The sequence below is a fragment of the Theropithecus gelada genome, chromosome 5, assembly GCF_003255815.1.
Source record: "Theropithecus gelada isolate Dixy chromosome 5, Tgel_1.0, whole genome shotgun sequence".
Taxonomy (NCBI): Eukaryota; Metazoa; Chordata; class Mammalia; order Primates; family Cercopithecidae; genus Theropithecus; species Theropithecus gelada.
In genome coordinates, this window is record NC_037672.1 from 72,478,050 (window position 1) to 72,501,472 (window position 23,423).

Consider the following 23,423-nt stretch of genomic DNA (forward strand, 5'->3'; position numbering starts at 1 on the left):
ACCAGACTTTGGAGGATGTAGTTGCAAATTACATACATGGTAAATGACTTGTGTAAGAAATTTATAAAGAAAGCTCACAGCTCAATGATTAAAAAAAAACAAAAACAAAAACAAAAAAACCCACAAATGACCCAATTCAAAAATGTTCATAAGATCTGAACAGGCATTTCTCTAAGGAATATGTAAATGTCCAATAAGGACAAATGAACAAATGTAATGTCCAATAAGAACAAATGAGAAAAATGCTCTGCATCATTAGGTTCAACATTATTACAGGAAAATGTTAGTAAAAATCACAATGAGATACCACTTCACCCTTACTAACACGGCTATTATCAAAAAGATAAATAATTAAAAGTGTTGGCAAGGATGTGGAGAATTTGGAATCTTCATACTTTGCTTGTGTGAATCAAAAATTATTCAGGCATTTTGAAACAATCTGCCAGTTTATCAAAAGTTTACACATAGAGTTACAATACGACCCAGCAATTCTACTTCTAGTAGTATACCAGAGACAAATGACAATAAGTCTATACAAAATTAATACATGCATGTTGATAAACAACATCTTAACCAAAACTGGAAGGAAAACTACAGTCATCATTGATAAATGAATACACAATATGATGTAGAATATTATTTGGCAATAAAAATAATGAAGTCTTGATGCATGCTATACCATTAATGAAACTTTTAAAAACATTATACTAAGTATAGATGTCAAACAACAAAGATCACATACTGTGTAAGTCTCTTCATATGAAATGCTCTTAATAGGAAAATCGGTAGAGATAAAAAGTAGGGGAACCGGGCGCAGTGGCTCACGCCTGTAATCCCAGCACTTTGGGAGGCACGAGCTCAGGAGATCGAGACCACGGTGAAACTGCGTCACTACTAAAAATTCAAAAAACTAGCCCGGAGCGGTGGCGGGCTCCTGTAGTCCCAGCTACTCGAGAGCTGAGGCAGGAGAATGGCGTGAACCAGGGAGGCGGAGCTTGCGGTGAGCCGAGATGGCACCACTACACTCCAGTCTGGGCGACAGAGCGAGACTCCGTCTCAAAAAAAAAAAAAAAAAAAAAAAAAATGGAGGATAAGGAAAGGCTAAGGGTACAGTGTTTCTTTTGGTGGGTGATAAAATACTCTAAATCTTGTTCTAGTTGTTGAGAAATTCTATGAATATACGATTAACCATTGAATTGTATATTAAAAACTCTTTTTTGGAAGACAGGGTTCACTTGTCACCAAGGCTGGAGTGCAGTATTGCAATCTCCACTCACTGCATCCTCAACCTCCTGGGCTCATGGCGTCCTCCCACCTCAGCCTCCCAAGTAGCTGGGACTGCAGGTGCACACCACCACAGCCAGCTAATTGTTCGTTTTGGGTTTTTTTGTTTTTGTTTTGTTTTTTTTTTTTTTTTTTTTTTGTAGAGATGAGGATTCACTGTGTTACCCGTGTTAATATCAAATCCCTGGGTTTAAGCAACCCACCTTCCTGGGTTTCACAAAGTCCTGCGATTACAGACGTGAGCCATTGCACCCGGCCATTGAATTGTACACTTTAAACTGATAAATATATGATATGTGTTTTGTATGCGTATTTTTTACACACAAAAGTATCTTGAACGGCGACATCCAAGAAATGGTAATTCAGCTGTATAATTTATCTTCAGTTCTGTGTCAAGGAGACAGCAGACAAAGAAGTCTCCATTTGTCACTGTACTTGACACTTCACAAACCTCTTACGTGACTTAGGTGTCTAGAAAACACAAGTTCAACTCTTACTGTGGAGTAAAAGACTTGTAATTTTAAAAGACACATTAACACACACTTGTAAGCATGAGGCCATCTGCCTTTTCTTGATCCATTTGCCATCCAGAAACTGTGATCATTCATATAATGTATTTACTTTGACATTGCTATGGTTTGAATGTGTCCCTTCCAAAATTCAGGTGTTGCCAATGTGACAGATTATGAGAAGGGCCTCTTAGAAGTGATATTGCCTTCTGCGTGAATGGGATGAAGGTCTTTATAAAAGAGGATTCAAGCAGTATTCAGCAGGCTTGCTTTTCCACCACATGAAGATACAGAATTGGTCACTTTTGCCATTCCACTTTCATCATGTGAGGATGCAGCAAGAAAGCTTTCCCTAGATACCAGCATCTTGCTCTTTAACTTGCCAGCCTCCAGAACTGTGAGAAAACAATTTCGGTTCTTGGTAAAATATCCAGTCTCATGTATCTTGTTATAATAGCAAAGCTGTGTAAGCCAGATGTGTTGGAGTTTTCTTTTAAATTCTTGATGATTTCTCCTTAGTTAGAAGCAACAGCAATAGCATAGAGAAATAAGCATTGCAGTTAACTAGGATGCCTGTGAAATGAACTTCAGTTTTGCTCCCCCTACAGTTGAGTTGTTACTTTAGGTAGAGTTGTGGAAAGGTGCTGGTAAAATATAGACATTGGATCAATATGAAGTGAATTGAGAACTGTAATGAAGTGAATTGAGAACATATGAAGTGAGTATTGAATAAACTTATACAGAGAGGTCATACAGTGACTGTTCTAGACCTTTGTTTTCCATTTTCCTTGATCTCAATAGACTATCTAGTATTACATTTGAACTTTTTAATACATGTTGCACTATAGATGGATTGTAGAATTTTTTGACAGGATAGATCAATGCATAAAAGATGTGCCCAAAGGTACATTTTGGACAGATATGGCACTACTATGAAACAATTATGGGGATATTCTGAATGTCATGAAAATCTTTGTAAAAATTTTATTTTCAACAAGAAACTTTAAAAAAAGAGGCCGGGCACGGTGGCTCAAGCCTGTAATCCCAGCACTTTGGGAGGCCGAGACGGGCAGATCACGAGGTCAGGAGATCGAGACCATCCTGGCTAACACAGTGAAACCCCATCTCTACTAAAAAAATACAAAGACTAGCTGGGCAAGGTGGCGGGTGCCTGCAGTCCCAGCTACTTGGGAGGCTGAAGCAGGAGAATGGCGTAAACCCGGGAGGCGGAGCTTGCAGTGAGCTGAGATCAAGCCACTGCACTCCAGCCTGGGCGACAGAGCAAGACTCTGTCTCAAACACAAAAACAAACAAACAAACAAAAAAAACTTTTAAAAAAGAATACAAAAGTTGAGGTTTCATGTCATTCTTGCACATGCCAGTGGTCTCAGTGGTGAGCTGCTGACTGAGCTACTAAAGCATCCTTTTTGTACAGTTTCTGCTTCTTTCCTGAATACATACTGGAGAAGTATAGTGGAGGACTTCAATTACCTCCTTCCTACATGTGTGTTTTATAATCAAATAACATAAATGGAGAACACAATATATATGTGTGTGTGTTTTCTTTTGACTCTTGGTTTCAAACATTCAATAAGAAATGGGATCAGTTTTAAAATGTGCTATCAGGGCCTGGTGTGGTGGCTCCTGCCTGTGCTCCCAGTTCTTTGGGAGGCTGAGGTGGGTGGATCATTTCAGGTCAGGAGTTTGAGACCAGCCTGGCCAGCATGGTGGAAACTTGTCTCACCTAAAAATGCAAAATTGGCTGGGCATGGTAGCGCATGCCTGTAGTTCCAGCTACTCCGGAGGTCAGCCTCATCTTGAACTCGGGGTCAGAGGTTGCAGTGGGCCGGGATCGCGCCACTGTACTCCAGCCTGGGCGACGGAGTGAGACTCCGTCTCAAAAAATACAGTAAAAATGTGCCATCAAGTTAGAAGTTTTAAATTCGTGGTACAAGAATTGCCATAGATGTGCTTGAAAGAAACACACAGATGATCTTTTTTTGAGACAAGGTCTGTGTTGCACAGGCTGGAGTATGGTGGCACGAGCATGGCTCACTGCAACCTCAACCTCCTAGGCTCAAGAGATCCACCTGCTTCAGACTTTCATGTGACTGGGACCACAGGCGTGTGCCACCATGACCAGCTGATCTTTTCACTTTTTGTGGAGAGGAGGGGGAATTTAACATTGTTGCCAGGTGGATCTCGAACTCCTGGGCTCAAGCAATCTGCTCGCCTTGGTGCCCAAAGTGCTGGGATTACAGGTGTGAGTTTCTTGCTTTCTTTCTTTTTTTTTTTTTTTAGAGACAATCTTACCTCATTTTGTCACACAGGCCGGAATGACTTTCTAAAATTGCAGAAAGCATATTAATCCAAAATTTGTGCAATTTTTGTAAATTTGAAATTTGTGTAAATTTCTGCAATCTAAAATTGCAGAAAGAATATTATATTCTTGCTGTTTATAATATTGTGGTCATACCAAAGAGAAATAGTATTTCTCCCTAAATAAAATTACAAATAAAAAATTTATGTTTTATTCTTATTCATAAAAGGTATTGTAGAATAGAAAACGTTTTCAAACTGGTTTTGTCTTTGATTGGCTTTTATAATCCACATTTCACAAGAAGAAATGCATTTAACTTTTAAGAATAACTTAGTCAAAAAATATAATGTTACCTTGCCTTGCACAACCTTTAACTATTGCAAATGATGTTTTGTCCTTCCCCTTTGTCCAGTATTTTCCAAATGGTAAAAAGTTTAAATGTTTAAGCTTGCACTGAGAAACCTTGCCACATTTCAGCAGTTTTGTTTTGCTTTTGGTGGAGAGCACCTGATCTCGACTTTACAGCCAATGTATTTACTCTAAATTACACTTTTATACACACAAGGGAAAGTGTAGCTTGTGAAGGCACTCAGGAGCCATAAAATGTGGTCAATCACAATAAATAACATAAACTAAACAAAGTATTCACACTTTCATTTTTTAATAAGGAATTTAAGATCCATAATAAAAGTTTAATGCTTGGAAGAGACACTAATTCAAGGTGATAAAAATACTAATTAGAAAACGCATAACATGCCTCAAGTATGTCAACACTTGACTCCAAAAAGAAGGCATAATCAAAAGTAAGATTAGAACTAATATATTTAATCTATAACAGATATTTAGTACACTCCATGCACTCAAATTTTCTTTAAAAAAACGCTAATATTGTACAATGTTTCTGTGTTTTACATTATTTTTTCCCACAGCTGTTGAAAATTTTAGCCTCAATTTGAAACATGACCTGCATGATAGGCTATAAGTTGTCAATAATTCTGTTTCTTTGGAAAAGTACAGTTGTGACATTTACTCATATTCGCAGATAACTAAAAGGGAAAATAAGAAAAAATATACACTGGATCTGCAGTTAAGTTTTTGACAATGCCAAGGATCAAAAACAGACAAAACAACATTTGTTGAAGATGAAAAGGTATTGCATTGGTCTTAATAGGGATGTTGCCATCTCTGGGTAAGGATGCTGACTGAGCCTGCTCTGCTTCTTCACCTCTATGTGTTTTCTCTTCTACGACAGACCTCCAAGAGACAAGATCAATGTAGTCAGCCACACAAGGTCCATTTGACCTTTCTCATTCTTCTCTAGTCTTTTCTCTCTGACTTTTGAGAAAAATGCTCACTTCACAATATTAGCTGCCTGCTTCTGATGGGTAGGAGATATATAATCAAAATACTCCCACCAAAGCACACTATGGTCTAGACTTGATACTTAAAATTTAGTTTTCATCATTTCTCATCACGGATACCTTGAGGTAACAGGAGATATTTTGGTAAGTGAAAATAATTCCTGCTTGGAACACAGCTTACTGAACTCAAGATTTCATTTCTTTGAGTATTAGATAGTTCTCAATAAATTGATGTATTTACTGAGGAATGGTTCTAAAGAGGTTAGTGATATCCTGTTTGGGAATCGGTTTAGAAAACTGAAAGTACTCTCCAGCTCTACAATTCTGTATTAGGAACAATAGGGAAATGAGAAAGTGCCTCCGCATTGCAACCTAGTGAGTCTCTGGGGGATGACTGTCTACCTGCATAGTAGTTGAGGAACAAGACAAGCTCCCAAACACACGAGAATCAACTTGAAATAACATCAAATTCAGCCTGGGCAATATATTGAGACCCCATATCTACAATAAAATGAGCCGGGACTGGTGACACATGCCTGTAGTCCCAGCTACTTGGCAAGTTGAGGCAGGAGGATCGCTTGAGCCCAAGAGACCAAGGCTGCAGTGAGGTATGGTCATGCCACTGCACTCCAGTCTAGGAGACAGAGCGAGACCATGTCTCAACAAAATGAAACAAAAACATCGACTGCATTCCATATTCAGGTTCTGTAACAGTGACATGTCTAATGAATTACTTTTATTTCTTTTAGGAATGTCTATATCTATGGATTGTCACTATTAAAAAAAAAAAAAAACACAAAAGTGTGAGCATGACAGAGAATAAAATCATACTTTTTTTTTTTTTTTTGTAAAGGAAATGGGATTAGTTTTACAATGAAGAACTAATAAAGTTTTTAATTGGTAGTATGAAGCCCTACCTTTCCTTGTGCCTTTTAAGGTAAATTTATATAAATATAAAATAAAAAAACTGTGTGTTTTACAGTTGAAATGATAAAATGCAAAGATAAAATGATCAATAATCTTACAAATATGGGGGAAAGTCTGCTGTTACCAGATCAGACAGAAGCCTGCGGCCATCACTCATACAGGACACTGTAGGAAGTCATACGACCATGAATTAGTGAATTTCAGATTTATTGAAGCAATGAGATATACATTTTCCACATATTCATTTTTATCTTATAAAAACTCAGCAGGCGTCTTCCTAATATCTTAATAAACAAAGACATAGATTGATGAGGCACACACATATTTCTAGCACAGTTGTGTAGCACTGAGGAAATTGCATGTCCTTGTACAGATCAGTTTTCTTATTTAAAATGAAAATATTTATTTTGTATTACTTAAAGGACTCTTCACAGGTGAGAAATACATTATCTTTATCTCCAGGCGCAAAAAAAAAAAAAAAAAAAAAACTGTACTTGGAGGTTTTTAATAATTATACATTTCTTTATTAAGTCGTCACAAGTCCGTTTTAAATACATAAAACCCGATCAATGCTTGGAGATACATGTAATTAGTCTTTATTTTCTAAAATCTATTTTCCTCTATTTAAAAACTCAGCCAAAACTAAGGGTTAGCACAAATCTTTATTTCCACAATTTCTGAAAACATTCCAGCTGCTATTTGCAAATATTTCTATAAACAATATTCTTCAGTTCTTAACATAACCAAAAGCGTTAGTGGGTACCAGAAATTCAGACATTCTCTCAAAAACATCACATTCACTTGGACAGCCAAGGTTCAGGAAGCAGTTTGCTAAATAGTAGAAACTAAAACGCATGCTCCTGGGAAACCTATTTCCATGGATATGTTAAGATTACTTGATTCTGGGACTAAAATAGTTGTTTACATATACGTCTTTAGAGAGAAAATAAATGCATATTCAATTTTATAGTGCGTTATTTTAATGGCTAGATGATGTTAGAGACAGCTTCCTCTCACTTTGCCTTTCATATATGTGTGTATGTATGTGTGTGTATATATATACTATATAACACAAATTATTGATACAAATTATATTATGTACACGTTAGTTTTTGTAATTATTTCATTAATGCACAGATACTTTCTAAAGCATTGGCTGTATTATTCCAATGTATTTTGGAAAATTACACAGTCTATTCACATGATAATAGTCTCATTATGCTGTCTGTTATTTTACTCATTCAGGGAGACCCACTGCATTGTCTAAGACAATGGGGAAACAGAAATATGGCTAATTAGAATGGAATAGTATTTAGTATTTTCTCTCTCAAACTCACCAAGCTTTGATTTTGTTAAAGGATCCCACTGAAAACCTGCTAACCTCTTGTCTAAAAGAACTATCATTATCATTATAGAATAAAGTGAGATGCCTGTGAGACATTAAGAATAGGGTCACTGAAACTAAGGAATTCATTACTCAACACATAAGACAGTATAAATCATTTCCTCAAAAACTATTTATAAAGTGATTAAAATGCACCAGATGTAAGTGCTGGATTTGCAGAGAAACAAATTTAGGTACCTTTTGTACTCCCATGGACTTTAAATTCTATTTGGAATTGTAGAATAAAAAGCATGTCATAAAATGTGTATAAAATGTTTTAGAAAGGAAGGACCACAATGCTTACAGGACATTCAGTAGGAATAGTAAGTACACCAACAACACTGATCATAAAAGTGAGACCTGAATGATTTGCAGAAACAGGTCAAGTGAGAGGAAGACACAAAATGAAAGCAGGTAGAATAGTAATGATAGTTCAGTTCTGAAGACTCCAAGTTTAGTTTAGCAGGAAGAGGTTGAATAAAGAGGCAGATTTCCTTAGAGAGATAGTTTGGAATCAGATAACAGAAATACATTTGAAACATGTAATGAAGGCATTGGGGAGCCAGAGGAAAAAAAAAAAAGAAAATTGAGCTGGGGAAAGATATGATCAGACTTCACTTAAAAAAAGCCTTAAGATACAGTGCCTGGTTTTGACTGCAGAGGGCTAAGACTATGCGAAGTAGCATTTAGGAGATGGATGTAAGAGTTCAGGCAACAGTTGATAAAATTATTCAAGAATATTCTTATCCGAGATGACTATGAGTACTCTAATAATAGTAGTACAAATCTTATATTGCATTGTGTGGGAAAAGCAGTTAATAGAGACAAAACTGTTAAAATATATTTGATACCTAGTCAGTGATTCAAATTAATGTTGACTAGTAACATTACTGCTATTTCTTGTTGTTACTAACACTATTAATTTCCTAATATGTGCCAGACACTTCAGATCAGGGTCAAGCAGAAGGAAGCCAGGTATGGAGAGAGGTTCAGATACCCCATAAAATACAGTAATAACTAACTTTTGAATATGTACAACTTTGATCTAAATATTGTATTAAATATTTATGAGATATTCTTTAGTTTTATATCCTATATAGCTTTCCTGTAATCACCTTTACTAATTTTTTTTGCTGCAAACCTGAAGTTACATTTATTGCTTATATAGCAAATAAATGTTAAAAATGTGTTCATTATACTCTAGTTTATGAAGATTGTTTGGTAACTCCAAAATCAGTACTTCATTTTGGTATTAGGCATATACCAAATGGCTTAGCTATAGATGACCATAATGATCACTGCTGTCTACACTTTGTAGTTTGTCACTGAAAAGTTAACAGTAAGTTGAACAAAATTTAGCATCATCACAATTTTGGAAAATTTTCAAATACCTTATTATTTATGAACTATCAGTCAGTCCAATAGTTAAAGAATTTACAATGCTAGCAAATATGATAATATTCTGAATATATGTGAAAATGTCACTGGAATTTTTTTTTTTTTTTTTTTTTTTTTTGATATGGAGTCTCGCTCTGTCGCCCAGGCTGGAATATAGTGGCGCGATCTTGGCTCTCTGCAAACTCTGCCTCCCGGGTTCTCCCGAGTAGCTGGGACTACAGGTGTCCGCCACCCCGCCCGGCTAATTTTTTGTATTTTTAGTAGAGACGGGGTTTCACCATGTTAGTCAGGATGGTCTCTATCTGCTGACCTTGTGATCCACCCACCTCGGCCTCCCAAAGTGCTGGGATTACAGGCGTGAGCCACCGTGCCCGGCTGTCGCTTTATTTTTTTTATGGAAGAAATGCTTAGTAATTTGTAATTAGAAACAAGTTATATGTAATTTCTAAGCAGAACTAACTTAGTTCTCATACATAAATGATTGCATATATTTGATTTTTTGTAAACCATCAGCTGTCAGACTTATGGCACAAGTGAATAAAAGTAAATTCTCTCCAATTTAATTGATTTAAAAATAAAAAGCTTAATACTAAATTCTTCAGATGAAAGTGAGTATGGTAAATACATTAATAAAAAAGGTATAGATGATTAATAATTTATTATTATTATTTACATTAGGATTGTGACTGCTTAACAATTACTTAAATGTTTGAATTTATCACTTATCTTATTTGTCTAAGTCACTATGTATGAAACATCATGATTGTGTTTAATCTAATTTAATGTAAAAATAAATAAAAAATAAATTGGTGCAAATGTAATTGAGGTTTTTGACATTACTTTTTTAAAAACTGCAATTACTTTTACACCAACTAAATATATATATATATATATATATATATATATATATATATAATTTATTTATTTATTTATTTATTTTCACTTCAGGTTTCCATAGTTCGGTTACTTAACCTGTCCTGTCCTCATATCCTTACCAGCTTTATGGAAGGCATTTAACTAGGTGATCTCTCTGTCATTTTAGAATTCTTACAAATATGCTATAATTTGAATTTGACTCATATGACAAGGTACTTTTTTTTTTAACTTTCACTTTAAGTTCAGGGGTACAAGTGACAGTTTGTTCCATAGGTAAACCTGTGTCATAGGGGTTTGTTGTACAGATTATTTCGTCACCCAGGTATTAAGCTTAGTACCCACTAGTTATTTTTCCTGATCCTCTCCCTCCTCATAACTTCTACCCTCTGAAAAACCCCAGTGTGTGTCGTGGCCCTCTATGTGTCCGCGTATTATCATTGTTACAGTCCCTTATCTGTATAGTTCTATGGAAATTTGGTGACAGGAAATCAGATACATTAGTACCAATACTCAGCTGTATAAGTGAGTATCAGCCAAACAGGTTGAAAATGATCCAACAGAAAAGTAACTCTTTCACCATTTATTATTTAAAAACTCAAAATCTAACTTCATTACATTACTATCCCAGTTCTGGGGAAAAATACAATAAACTACAACAGTTTGCATTTTATTATACACAGTCATTTATGGCCAGAAACTAACTACCTTTGTTTCTAGTGTAGTTACATTGCACAGATAACTTTCCAATAATTTTCTGGTTTGTCTGTCTCTTAATTTGAATGTTACACCTACACTTTCTCCTAATATATAGATATTTCAAATACAACTAAAAAATAACAGCTCTTCTTTTATTATCAGTGACTGTATTTTCTATGGGAATAAATCCCTAGTCTTTATTATGAAGTGGTAATGCATTTTGTGATGAAGTGTGGCCTGTCCTTCCTCTATTCAAGCACCACCACCACCCTACTCCCTGCTGCCCTGGACACCACACCCTATCACATTCAGTGACTCCGCTATTTCTCTAAAAGAACATGTCCTACCTTGCATCCTGGTTTTGAGGTCTGGAGCAGGGGTTTGTAGTTTTCTTTATTCATGGTGTGCTCTATTTGTCCACTTGACAATCTTGTATTCATTCTTCAAGTCTCAAGTCACATACCACTTGTGGAGCCTTCACTTATCACCCCAGAGGTGTTTCTTTCTCTGAGATTGAAGCTATTTTAATGCAGTTTTTCTGTAATAGTAATTTGTTGTCTAGAGAACACTGCCCGTCTCATTGCCTCATATTGTGCATTGCTCATTTCATTTCTAAGACTTATAAAAAATAATTATTCAAAAATTAATTGAATCTTAGGTCATCCAAAAACCAAAGCTTTCATAACTCATGGTGGAGCCAACAGCACCTATGAGAGGATCTACCATGGGATCCCTATGTGGAGGGGGCTTCCTTTGTTTGCAGATCAATCTGATAACATTGTTCACATGAAGGCTAGGGGAGAAGCTGTTAAACTGGACACAAAAACGATGTCAACTACAGATTTGCTCAGTGCATTAAAAGCAGTCATTAATGATCCTTTGTGAATGTACAGGTTTTTTTTTTTTTTAACTACATAGCATGTATTGATGAGTTCTTACATGAAGACCAGAGGAGCAGCAATGACTCTGAACATGAACACAATGCTGAGTACATATATGTATTTTTTAATGCTTGAAGACAATCGTTAACAAACCATTGTGAGTATCACAATGTGATTTTTTTGTGTGTATGTGTGTGGTTTTAATGGAAATATTTGACAGAGGTTTTAGGATAAGGCATATGTTTTGAAATAGTTGAAAAGTGAAATAAGAGAAATTGCTGATGATGGTAATAGAAGGATTATGAGGAAGATTGAGAACAAACCTGAAGCAGGGAACCATGAATGTCATGATAGTACTGACTAATTTATGCGGGTCTTTCAGTAAGACAGCTCATCAAATGTTATATTTTAAATAAATTTTATTTTGTATATTGAAGGTATACAAAGTGATGTTATGGGATATAAATACAGAGTAAAAATTTTACCACAGTGAAGCAAATAAACATGTCTAGCATCTCACATTAGTTGCACATTTTCCCTTATTTTTAAAACTCTTTAAAAATAATTCATTTTCGGCTACCGTCCCCATTCATCACCCAGCCTGTGGTCCACCCCACCACCAGCTGGAACCCTGGGGACTACGACGTACCTCAAACCTTGCTTCTACGAGACAAAAAGAACATCCAATCATGGATAAAAATGAGCTGGTTCAGAAGGCCAAACTGGCCGAGCAGGCTGAATGATATGATGACATGGCAGCCTGCATGAAGTCTGTAACTGAGCAAGGAGCTGAATTATCCAATGAGGAGAGGAATCTTCTCTCAGTTGCTTATAAAAATGTTATAGGATCCCGTAGGTCATCTTGGAGGGTCGTCTCAAGTATTGAACTTACGGAAGGTGCTGAGAAAAAACAGTAGATGGCTCGAGAATACAGAGAGAAAATTGAGACGGAGCTAAGAGATATCTGCAATGATGTACTGTCTCTTTTGGAAAAATTCTTGATTCCCAATGCTTCATAAGCAGAGAGCAAAGTCTTCTATTTGAAAATGAAAGGCGATTACTATCATTACTTGGCTGAGGTTGCCACTGGTGATGACAAGAAAGGGACTGTGGATCAGTCACAACAAGCATACCAAGAAGCTTTTGAAATCAGCAAAAAGGAAATGCAACCAACACATCCTATCAGACTGGGTCTGGCCCTTAACTTCTCTGTGTTCTATTATGAGATTCTGAACTCCCCAGAGAAAGCCTGCTCTCTTGCAAAGTCAGCTTTTGATGAAGCCATTGCTGAACTTGATACATTAAGTGAAGGGTCATACAAAGACAGCACGGTAATAATGCAATTACTGAGAGACAACTTGACATTGTGGACATCGGATACCCAAGGAGGCGAAGCTGAAGCAGGAGAAGGAGGGGAAAATTAACCGGACTTCCAACTTTTGTCTGCCTCATTCTAAAATTTACACAGTAGACCATTTGTCATCCATGCTGTCCCACAAATAGTTTTTTGTTTACGATTTATGACAGGTTTATGTTACTTCTATTTGAATTTCTGTATTTCTTATGTAGTTTTTATGTTTAATGTTAGGGGAGTAGAGCCAGTTAACATTTAGGGAGTTATCTGTTTTCATCTTGAGGTGGCCAATATGGGGCTGTGGAATTTTTATACAAGCTCTAAATGTTTGGCATACTACTTTTGGTACATTGTGGCTTCACAAGGGCCAGTGTAAAACCGCTTCCGTGTCTAAGCAAAGAAAACTGCCTATATATTGGTTTGTCCTGGTGGGGAATAAAAGGGATCATTAGTTCCAGTCACAGGTGTAGTAATTGTGGGTACTTTAAGGTCTGGAGCGCTTAGAAGGCTGTGGTAGAGACATACCCCATGGACACCATAGGTTAAACCATGTGTATCTGTGGAACACTCAATCTCAATATGCACATCTTTGACTACAGCTGCAGAAATGTTCCTTTAGACAAAGTTGTGACCCATTTTACTCTGGATAAGGTCAGAAATGGTTCACATTCCATTATTTGTAAAGTTACCTGCTGTTAGCTTTCATTATTTTTGCTACACTCGTTTTATTTGTATTTAAATGTTTTAGGCAACCTAAGAACAAATGTAAAAGTAAAGATGCAGTAAAAATGAATTGCTTAGTATTGATTACTTCATGTATATCAAGCACAGCAGTAAAACAAAAAACCCATGTATTTAACTTTTCTTAAAGGTTTTTTGCTTTTGTGATTTTTTTTTTTTGTGATACTTGCCTAATATGCATATGCTGTAAAAATAGTTAACAGGGAAATAACTTGAGATGATGGCTAGCTTTGTTTAATATCTTATGAAATTTTCATGAATAATCCAAGCATAATTGTTAAGAACACGTGTATTAAATTCATGTAAGTGAAATAAAAGTTTTATGAATGGACTTTTCAACTACTTTCTCTACAGCTTTTCATGTAAATTAGTCTTTTGGTTCTGAAACTTCTCTAAAGGAAATTGTACATTTTTTTTGAAATTTATTCCTTATTCCCTCTTGGCAGCTAATGGGCTTTTACAAAGTTTAAACACAAAATTTATCATAACAATAAAACTACTAATATAACTACTGTTTCCATGTCCCATGATCCCCTCTCTTCCTCTCCACCCTGAAAAAAAATGAGTTCCTATTTTTTCTGGGAGTGGGGGAGATTGATTGCAAAACAATGTAATATGTTCCATTTAAAATTTTGGTATATGGCATTTTCTAACTTAGGAAGGTACAATGTTCTTGGCCCATCATCACACTGGGTAGCATTAACTGTAAGTTTTGTGCTTCCAAATCACTTTTTGGTTTTTAAGAATTTCTTGATACTCTTACAGCCTGCCTTCAATTTTGATCCTTTATTCTATTTGTCAGGTGCACAAGATTACCTTCCTTTTTTAGCCTTCTATCTTGTCACCAACCATTCCTACTTGGGGGCCATGTACTTGGGAAAAGGCCGCATGATTTTTCTGGCTCCACTCAATGTCTAAGGCACCCTGCTTTCTTTGCTTGCACCCCACAGACTATTTCCCTCATCCTATTTACCGTAGCAAATCTGTCCTTAGTTGATGAGATTGTGTTTATCTCCCTTTAAAACCCTACCTATCCTGAATGGTCTGTCATTGTCTGCCTTTAAAATCCTTCCTCTTTCTTCTTCCTCTCTTCTCTAAATAATGATGGGGCTAAGTTATACCCAAAGCTCACTTTAACAAAATATTTCCTCAGTACTTTGCAGAAAACACCAAACAAAAATGCCATTTTAAAAGAAGTGTATTCTTTCTTTTAGAATGTAAGCTCCTCAAGAGCAGGGACAATGTTTTCTATATGTTCTATTGTGCCTAGTACACTGTAAATGCTCAATAAATATTGATGATGGAAAAAAATAATTCATTTTCATTAAATCAGAATGACATAATGAAACTCAAATTGCCATTATATTTAATGCCTTCCAAATTTTTCATGCTAAGATTTTGTTCCTATCACTGATAAATTTTAAACTACCAGAGCTTTCAAATTTGACTTTTAAAAATTATTATAAAAAGAAGATACTAGTATACTTGTAGCTATATTCTTTGTTTTATAGCTGTGGTTGCTTTTTTTTGAAAAAAAAAAATCAAAAAATAATTGACTTGAAAGAAATAAGTTGCCAAAATGTCTCCAACCAGAAATATGAGGCTTCTATATAGCAGTTTTTGGTTTCGACATGGTAAGCCAAATACTGACACGCATTCTTATTCTTTGTCTATTAGTCTATAATTATTTCAACAGCAAAAACAAATGGAAGTACAATGCCTCAAAATAAAATATTGAGCACCACTTAGATTCTAAAAACCACAATACAAAAAAGAGAGTAATAATTGCAAATGTTTACTGAGAACCTCTTTATCATGAGAATAATTCCACCAGGTATTCTAAGATTCAAACTAAATACAACCAGCTTCATGCTTTTAAACATTAATCCACTGATATAATGCCAATACTAACTCCTGATCAATACTAACTTCTTATCAGCTTTGCCTGGAAGTGGACCTGAACCTTGTCATAGATTTGTTTCCTATCTCTAGGCTTTGATACTATTTTGAACCTTGTATACAACATCCATTAATAATTGTTATAGCAGATAATTAAACTTTGTATTCTCAAATTATACATACGTGTATATATATGTATATATATGTGTGTATATATATGTGTGTGGGTATATATATATGTATATTTAATTTTGGCTTTAACTTCTTCCACTCTCTAGGCTAGAAATACTTATTCTCTCTTAAGTTCTCTCTTTACATCTTGAAAACTTATGCATCCAACAAATTCTAGTCCATAAACCAAAATCTCTATAATCACTTTGAAATAAAATATTTTAGTTTTCATCCATGTTATGTGGCACTCATTTTAAACTTCTGCAAAAAAATTTTCACATATTTATCTTTTCTAGTTTATTCCATAAGTTGTTGACTATTTGATTTTATTTTATCTGTAGAGAGAATGTTACATGGTTATGGATCATTCATTATGTTCAGCCTATGAAGTCCTAAGAAGTCTTCTGGATTGAGTTTGTCACACACCAAAAAGCAACCAAGTACCTGTGCCAACAGCCCACAACCTCACCTGGTTCCAGTACTACTCTCTGCATGTGCTGGCCTGCATGGAAATTCTTACTCTATTAGTCATAAAATATTGCTTTTTTGGTTATCAAAAGTTTGTTAAGTCCATAAAGAAGGAAAAGAGATATTAGCACTCTTTGAGAACTAAGGCTGGTAGGCATGACACCGGAGATCATTCCATTTAATTCCATATCTATGCATTAAGTTGTGGCAAGATTCTCCTCTACATCTCATAAAACCTGTAATTCCTGATTTATTTAAATATTTTACTCTTGGTTAAACATTAAGTAATGTGTAATTATAATTTTAGAAAACCTCAAATAATTGAATTTTTATGCTTACAAGTGTATATTTTTAAAGTAAAAAAAAAACACAAGATTCACTGGAATTTTTATCTGTTGATTTGAAATCAGAAAGACTAGGCATTTTAATTGTGCATTTTAACAACATCTTCTGCATAAACAAAATACAATCAAACAGAATATATGTGTTTCTGTCAAAGAAAATCAAAGCAAGGTCCTTGTTAAAGATTGCAAGGCAGATGTTATTTTGACTACTGAAGTAGGGGATAGAGAGTACTGTAAAACTGAGCTCAACTCCAACTGAAACAAAGGTACTGAGGTTTATAAAGAGAAAACAGATATGAATAAAAAGGAAATATGAGGAAACGAAAATGAGGAAAACAAGGGACTAGTAGGACTATATGAAAATAGAATATTACATAAAAAGGAAGTGGAAAATAATTGCTAATTGTTCAGGAACATCAGCTAAACAGCATATGTTTTGCAGTCTGGCAGGTTCATGCTATTTTCAGCAAAGTCTCAACATGAAGGCTGGGGGTCACTTTTCAGGACAAATCCATCACCTAGTGCACATATAAGCTGAGCTAAACTTGGCCAAGTCTCTTAGCGTGGTGTTTAGGCAAGTCTTTTGTGTTACATAGAAGTTGAAATTCACATTCTATATGAAATACACAATATTTCCTAATTAAAATATTCTTTGTTTCAAAAATGCTAGATGGTCATAATTGGCTTCCTGTCTGAAACTATGCAACCTGGTAAACTATTTGTTTAGCAACTCTAAAGATGTTTTCCTCATATGGCCTTAAACGTGCTTGAGTTGCCATTTTTGCTTTAGTGGTGACCCTTTGTAATTGGATAGTAATACACAAAACAAAAGGAGAAGCTAGTTCCTTTTAGTTAGGAAAGATAGATGGAGCCCAGCAAGTTTAGTCCAGTCCCTCTAGATTATAAGGTTACAAGATTTCTCTTCTGAACTAAGATGTCACCCTTCTTAGCCTTACCTTGTCAAGTCAGATACTTCCAATTACTTTAATACCTGGCATACTGAGGATATACAAACCAGAAATATATATAATCATTTTACTTACTATCCTCTCATAACACAGAGAAAAATAAATTGTAGATTGAGTAAAGAACCAAATATTCTGTACAATAATTTTTAAAGTCTACGCTAGAGAAAGCATGATAAATGACAAAAGCTCTCTAAATCTTGCCTTTAAATTTTGGTCATTATAGCCTTTAGTTTCAGAACAAGAATTGAAAAGCAAATTACAGAGAAGAAAGAAACCAACTTAAGAGCAGTTTTTTTTGTCTGATGAGATATATCTGAACAGTTGAATGAAAAAAAAAGTATAAAATAATTTATGACACATGGGAAATAATTTTACAGCGCTCATCTATAAAAAGTATTTTTAAGAATAATTGGTAATGAAATTAAGTATGATAATGTCTAGAAAAGAAATATATGCTGAATATTTTATTAAACTGAACATATAGTCATTCCATTAAAAAGAAATAATAGTGAAATACAACGAAGGAAAAAAGTAATGCATTAATGCTCTTTAATTATTTCAATGTTTTTTTTTTTAAAGGGGTAAACCTTACATATAAATATTAGCCTAAGTCAGTAATGAAGCTCAACATGTACTATGGAAGCTAAATGCTAGTTTATTTATATTTTCTTAACAAAATATCATCTGAAAATGTATTAATGACTTTGTCAAAATAGATCTTCTTTGCAATTCTTAGACCACATAGCCAGATACATAAATTTATATCTATCCATAGGAGATCAAAGAATACTTTCACTTTGATTGGTTTAATTTTGAAAAGTCTTTTTATGTAAAGTGATATATGCATGTATAGTTAGGAAAATATGTACATATAAAGGTATACTTGATAGAGAGTCATCAAAATCCCAAGGCATATTAAATTAAAATAATTATAATATTGTGCATCTGTCTCTTTCATATTGATTCAGCAAACTTTTAAATGTCTCAGCTATTAACAATATGTAAACATATAAACTTTAGGTAATCACATAGAATGACGGAATTTATGTAACATTCTTCATCTCTGTGATAATCTCTTTTATTTTTATTTTGAATATGATACTTAAAGACAGGAATGTGCAAACACCACAGAGGTTGAAGGCAAAAATCAAATAATTGTGAGTAACATTTAATAATTGTGAACAACATTTCAAATAATTGAAAATAACATATAAAGCTGAGTCTATCTGTGTCAAGGACAAATAGTATATGTAGGAGTTTTCTATATTGATTCCTGAGCAGAATGCTACGTTTCTTAAAAGATAAAACAAATATGCTAATTGAAAATGTCCTTCTTATATTCTTTAAGTATATTTTTACATATATTATTTAAAATACATATTATTAAAACCCAATAATCTTCATAAAAATTACCAAATAACAGTGAAGAGTAGGACCTTGGGAGGGATGTGTCTTCCTGCCTACACCCCCTCGCAGTCACTCCAATGTTCTCTATTGATGAAACTTACCACTCAGTCAGCTGGGAAATGAGGAATGCTTACAGGGTCCTGATTCAACATCACAAAACTTTATTTGCACCTGGTGAACAATCAATTGAAAACTGGTAAACAAATTTCAAATTTCTCATTTGTTAGCGTCCCCGAAGTTCTTGTACCATTGGCCATTGAATCTTAGATTCAGATGAGTAAGAGGCATGGCTTTCTTTCGAAAATAATGTTTTTGTAAGTTGTGGCATATAGAGTTTCCAACAAAGATGAGCTTAGAGTTGGCCCACAGAATTTTCAGTCCCACTGGTGGTCTGTTTCCTAATGTCCAAAAGTATAATAAGAATTGAGATATTAGTAGGTTGCAATCTGCTCTTCTGGGCCTCTATGTACCATTCACCTATCACCAGTCATATGCCCAACAAACCAGCCCTGGAGTCGCCAGTTATTTGGTACTTGGCCTGTAAATAAATATTAATTTTATCAGTGCAAAATATAAAAATGTATCCATGATTTTACTGTAAATCCCTAATTATTAATCTGATTAATCACTTTCTTGGTTTATAATCCAGTCAGAATTTTGTTCATATCCTGTCCTCAATTTTTCATGTTGCGTTTTTTCCTATAGATTCTTCTCTGGTATAGATATTTTACAAAATATAAATTTGTTAATTGAAAGAGATCTACAATCCTGAGTCATCATGACTGTGGTTCAGAGTGACTGGCAAAGGATATAAGGTTAGCCAAGGTCAGACAAACTAGTCAAAATTAATGAATAGTCCTTGGTCAGATAAGGTGATCTTTGTAGTTGAATTGATCAATAATAATGAGGACATGCAAGTTGCAAGAGTTGGGATAGCATGAAATAAAAATGTAAGCAAACACATTGAATGAGATCACAAACATTTCAACAAAGCGTGGGATAGGTGGTTAAGATCAAGCAAACAACTAGAAACATGAGAGCTTTAGAAGAAAAGCAGGTGATGAGGACAGCTGTAATGCAAGTTGTTAACAAAAAGAAATGTATATGTTTTCATCAGTTTATTGGCAGTGTCTAGAGCATTAGGTGATTTCTCTTGGAGGCAATATTTCATATACTTAGGGAACCAATTTCTAATTTCAAAAATAAAAATATCTATTTTATTTTATTTTTTATTTTCCCATAGGTTATCGGGGTACAGGTGGTGTTTGGTTACATGAATAAGTTCTCTAGTGGTGATCTGTGAGATTTTGGTGCACCCATAACCTGAGCAGTATACACTGCACCCTATTTGTAGTCTTTTATTCCTCACCCCTCACCCCCTCCCATCCTTACCCACAAGTCCCCAAAGTCCATTGTATCATTTTTATGTCTTTGCGTCCTGATAGCTTAATTCCCACATATCAGTGAGAATATATGATGTGTGATTTTCCATTCCTGAATTACTTCACTGAGAATAACAGTTTCCAATCTCATCCAGGTTGCTGTGAATGCTGTTAACTCATTCCTTATCATAGCTGAGTATTATCCCATCATATATATTTGCATTGGTCCATGATTTTGCAATTGAGAATTATGCTGCTATAAACATGCATGTGCAAGTAACTTTTGTATATAATGACTTCTTTTCCTCTAGATAGATACTCAGTAGTGGGATTGTTGGATCAAATGGTAGTTCTACTTTTAGTTCTCTAGGGAACCTCCACATTGTTTTCCATAGAGTTTGTACTAGTTTGCATCCCGACTAGCAGTGTAGAAGTGTTCCCTGATCACCACATCCATGCCAACATCTACTGTTTTTTTTTTTTTTTTTTGATTATGGCCATTCATGCAGGAGTAAGGTAGTATCGCATTATGCTTGTTTGGTTTTTAGAATTCACACTTCTTTTACCATTCCATCTTTGTCTTATGTTAGTGACTCTTTTTTCTCTGAATATTCGAATCATGCTTATTTACAATTTTTATTCTGTCCAGTTTCAGTGCTACACACCTATAATTCTAACACTTTGAGAGGCCAAGGTGGAAGGATTGCTTGAGCCCAGGAGCAACATAGGGAGAGCTTGTCTCTACAAAAAATTAAAAACATTACCTGGATGTGGTGGCATGAATCTGTGACCTGTTCAGGGGGCTGAGGTGAGACAATTGCTTGAGCTGGGAAGGTTGAAGCTGCAATGAGTCATAATCATATCACTGAAAACATACCACTCTGGGCAATACAGCAACATCCTATCTCAAAAAATAAAAATAAAACATAAACATCTCATTCTGACATTTTTCTCTATCTACAAATCTTGGATGCAAATCTTTCTATTGTATGTGGTTATTTTCTTTTATGGTTTTCTTTAGGAAATTTTCAACAGGTATTGATTTATGAACACTCTGCATGTAAGAGCATGTCTTCACAATTTTTTTTAATTGACTCTGCTTTAGTCTAGGAAGATCTCTAGTTCCATTACATTTGTTTTATTTATGTATTTATTTATTTATTTAAGCAGGAATTCACTGCATTCTAAATTGTATTCTATATTTCCAGGGACTATGTCTCCTTTGGTTTCCTCCCAAAAGTCACTTTTTTTCATAGCTTTTACAAGGATCTAATGATAGAATTACTTCTAGTGTTAACACTTGGTGGACATAATGTCTTCATTTTATGCTAGTCTATATATGTTGATCAATGTCATTTTTTCTTCTGGAAGTATATATTTCTGGAGCAGAAGAAGTGGGAAAAAATTGAGTCACTTATAATCATTTCAGTATATTACACTATATGAAACACTGAAATGTATGTATTTTTGTACACGTAATTTGAATAGTGGTGCATTCTTTTTTAATCAATTATTATTTTTTTTAAAATTTATTGCACTGTAGTCAGATATGTCTAAAATAAATACTTCAGAATTTGTTGAGATCTCATCTGTGACCTTGCCTGAAGCCAAGGTCAAAGAAATTTATAAAATTGTGTTAGTCAGTTTTCACTCTGCTGATAAAAACATACCCCAGACTGGGTAATTTATAAAGAAAAAGAGGTTTAATGGAAGAGGTTCCACGTGTCTGGGGAGGCTTCACAATCATGGAGGAAGGCAAAAGACATGTTGTACATGGCATCGTACATGGCGACAGGCAAGAGAGAAATGAATGCCAGCAGGGGAAATGCTAGACGCTTATGAAACCATCAGATCTCATGGAACTCACTCACTATCACAGGAACAATATGAGGAAAACCGGCCCCGTGATTCAATTATCTCCCACCAGGTCCCTCCCATAACACATGGGGATTATTACAATTCAATGAGATTTGCATGGGGACACAGAGCCAAACCATATTAATACTCTCATATACTCCTTCAGGGTTTGGGAGACAAACAGTGCTGCTTAACTCTAATGTGCATCCAGAGTCAGGATAATTTTTCTCCCCTAAAACATACATTAAAGCATTTCCCAGTAGAATTTATGTGGAATGGGAAAAAATAGCAATGTCAATCTGCTTCTTGCTATAAAATTGAGCCATTTCGAGAAGATTTTGCTTTCAGTAACTACTTTTCAGATATGTTGTGACATTCAACATATGTTTGTAAAAGATAGTTTATACTAATAATTATCATTTTTATGTAGCCATAATTTAGATGAGCATGTCTTATTCCTTCTCTCTTTCCTCAGGAGACTGTTGCTACACTCTTCTCATAACCATAATATGAAAACACTACATAATTTAGCATGATTAAAAATAGGATAATAACAATTTTTTAAAATCTATGCAAACTGTAGTTAACCATAATCAGTAGTAATGCAAAAAATACAAAAATTACAACAATCTTATGGGAAAGTCACAGGGATATTCGAGGCCCTTCTGAAAGCTACAAATCAGCAAAGCACTTTATGATCAAAACTTTAGAGTTAAACAACAACAGTTGCCTTGATTAGTAAGAAGACCGTCATTCAAATTGCACAAGAAACGTTCTCCAGGCTGAGGTATAAACTTAACTTAAAAACATATTAAAACTTTGACACTAAGGGAATTATAGAAAGAGTTTACAACATAATTTTTAACTCATGTAGATAATTGACATATTTTTAAAGAAAAATAGAACTGATATACTACCATGGTAGATACTTTAACATTTTTCACATAAGCCAGAATTATTTTTTTCCAAATCTATCCTACACAACAAGTAACAAAAGATTGGTTCATTGTACAGTGAAACTAGTAAAAATTAACAACCAAAATGACAAACAGACCAATATGAATATAGGTCATAAATGAACAGGCAATTCACATGTAAGACAGCAAAAGTCACTGATACTTAGAGAAATAAACTTTAAGTCAGCGAGTTCTTTTTCCAGAGAAGATTTACAACTTAAATGAATCTAAGAATTTTTT

At 34.7% G+C, this 23,423-nt stretch overlaps 1 pseudogene across 1 annotated transcript; it reads left to right on the forward strand.

The window, feature by feature from the left end:
- The first annotated feature begins 12,319 nt into the window (after positions 1-12,319).
- LOC112624985 lies at positions 12,320-15,042 on the forward strand (annotated as a pseudogene). Its single transcript, XR_003119499.1, has one exon. The product of XR_003119499.1 is annotated as a 14-3-3 protein zeta/delta pseudogene (transcript).
- The last annotated feature ends 8,381 nt before the right edge of the window (positions 15,043-23,423 follow it).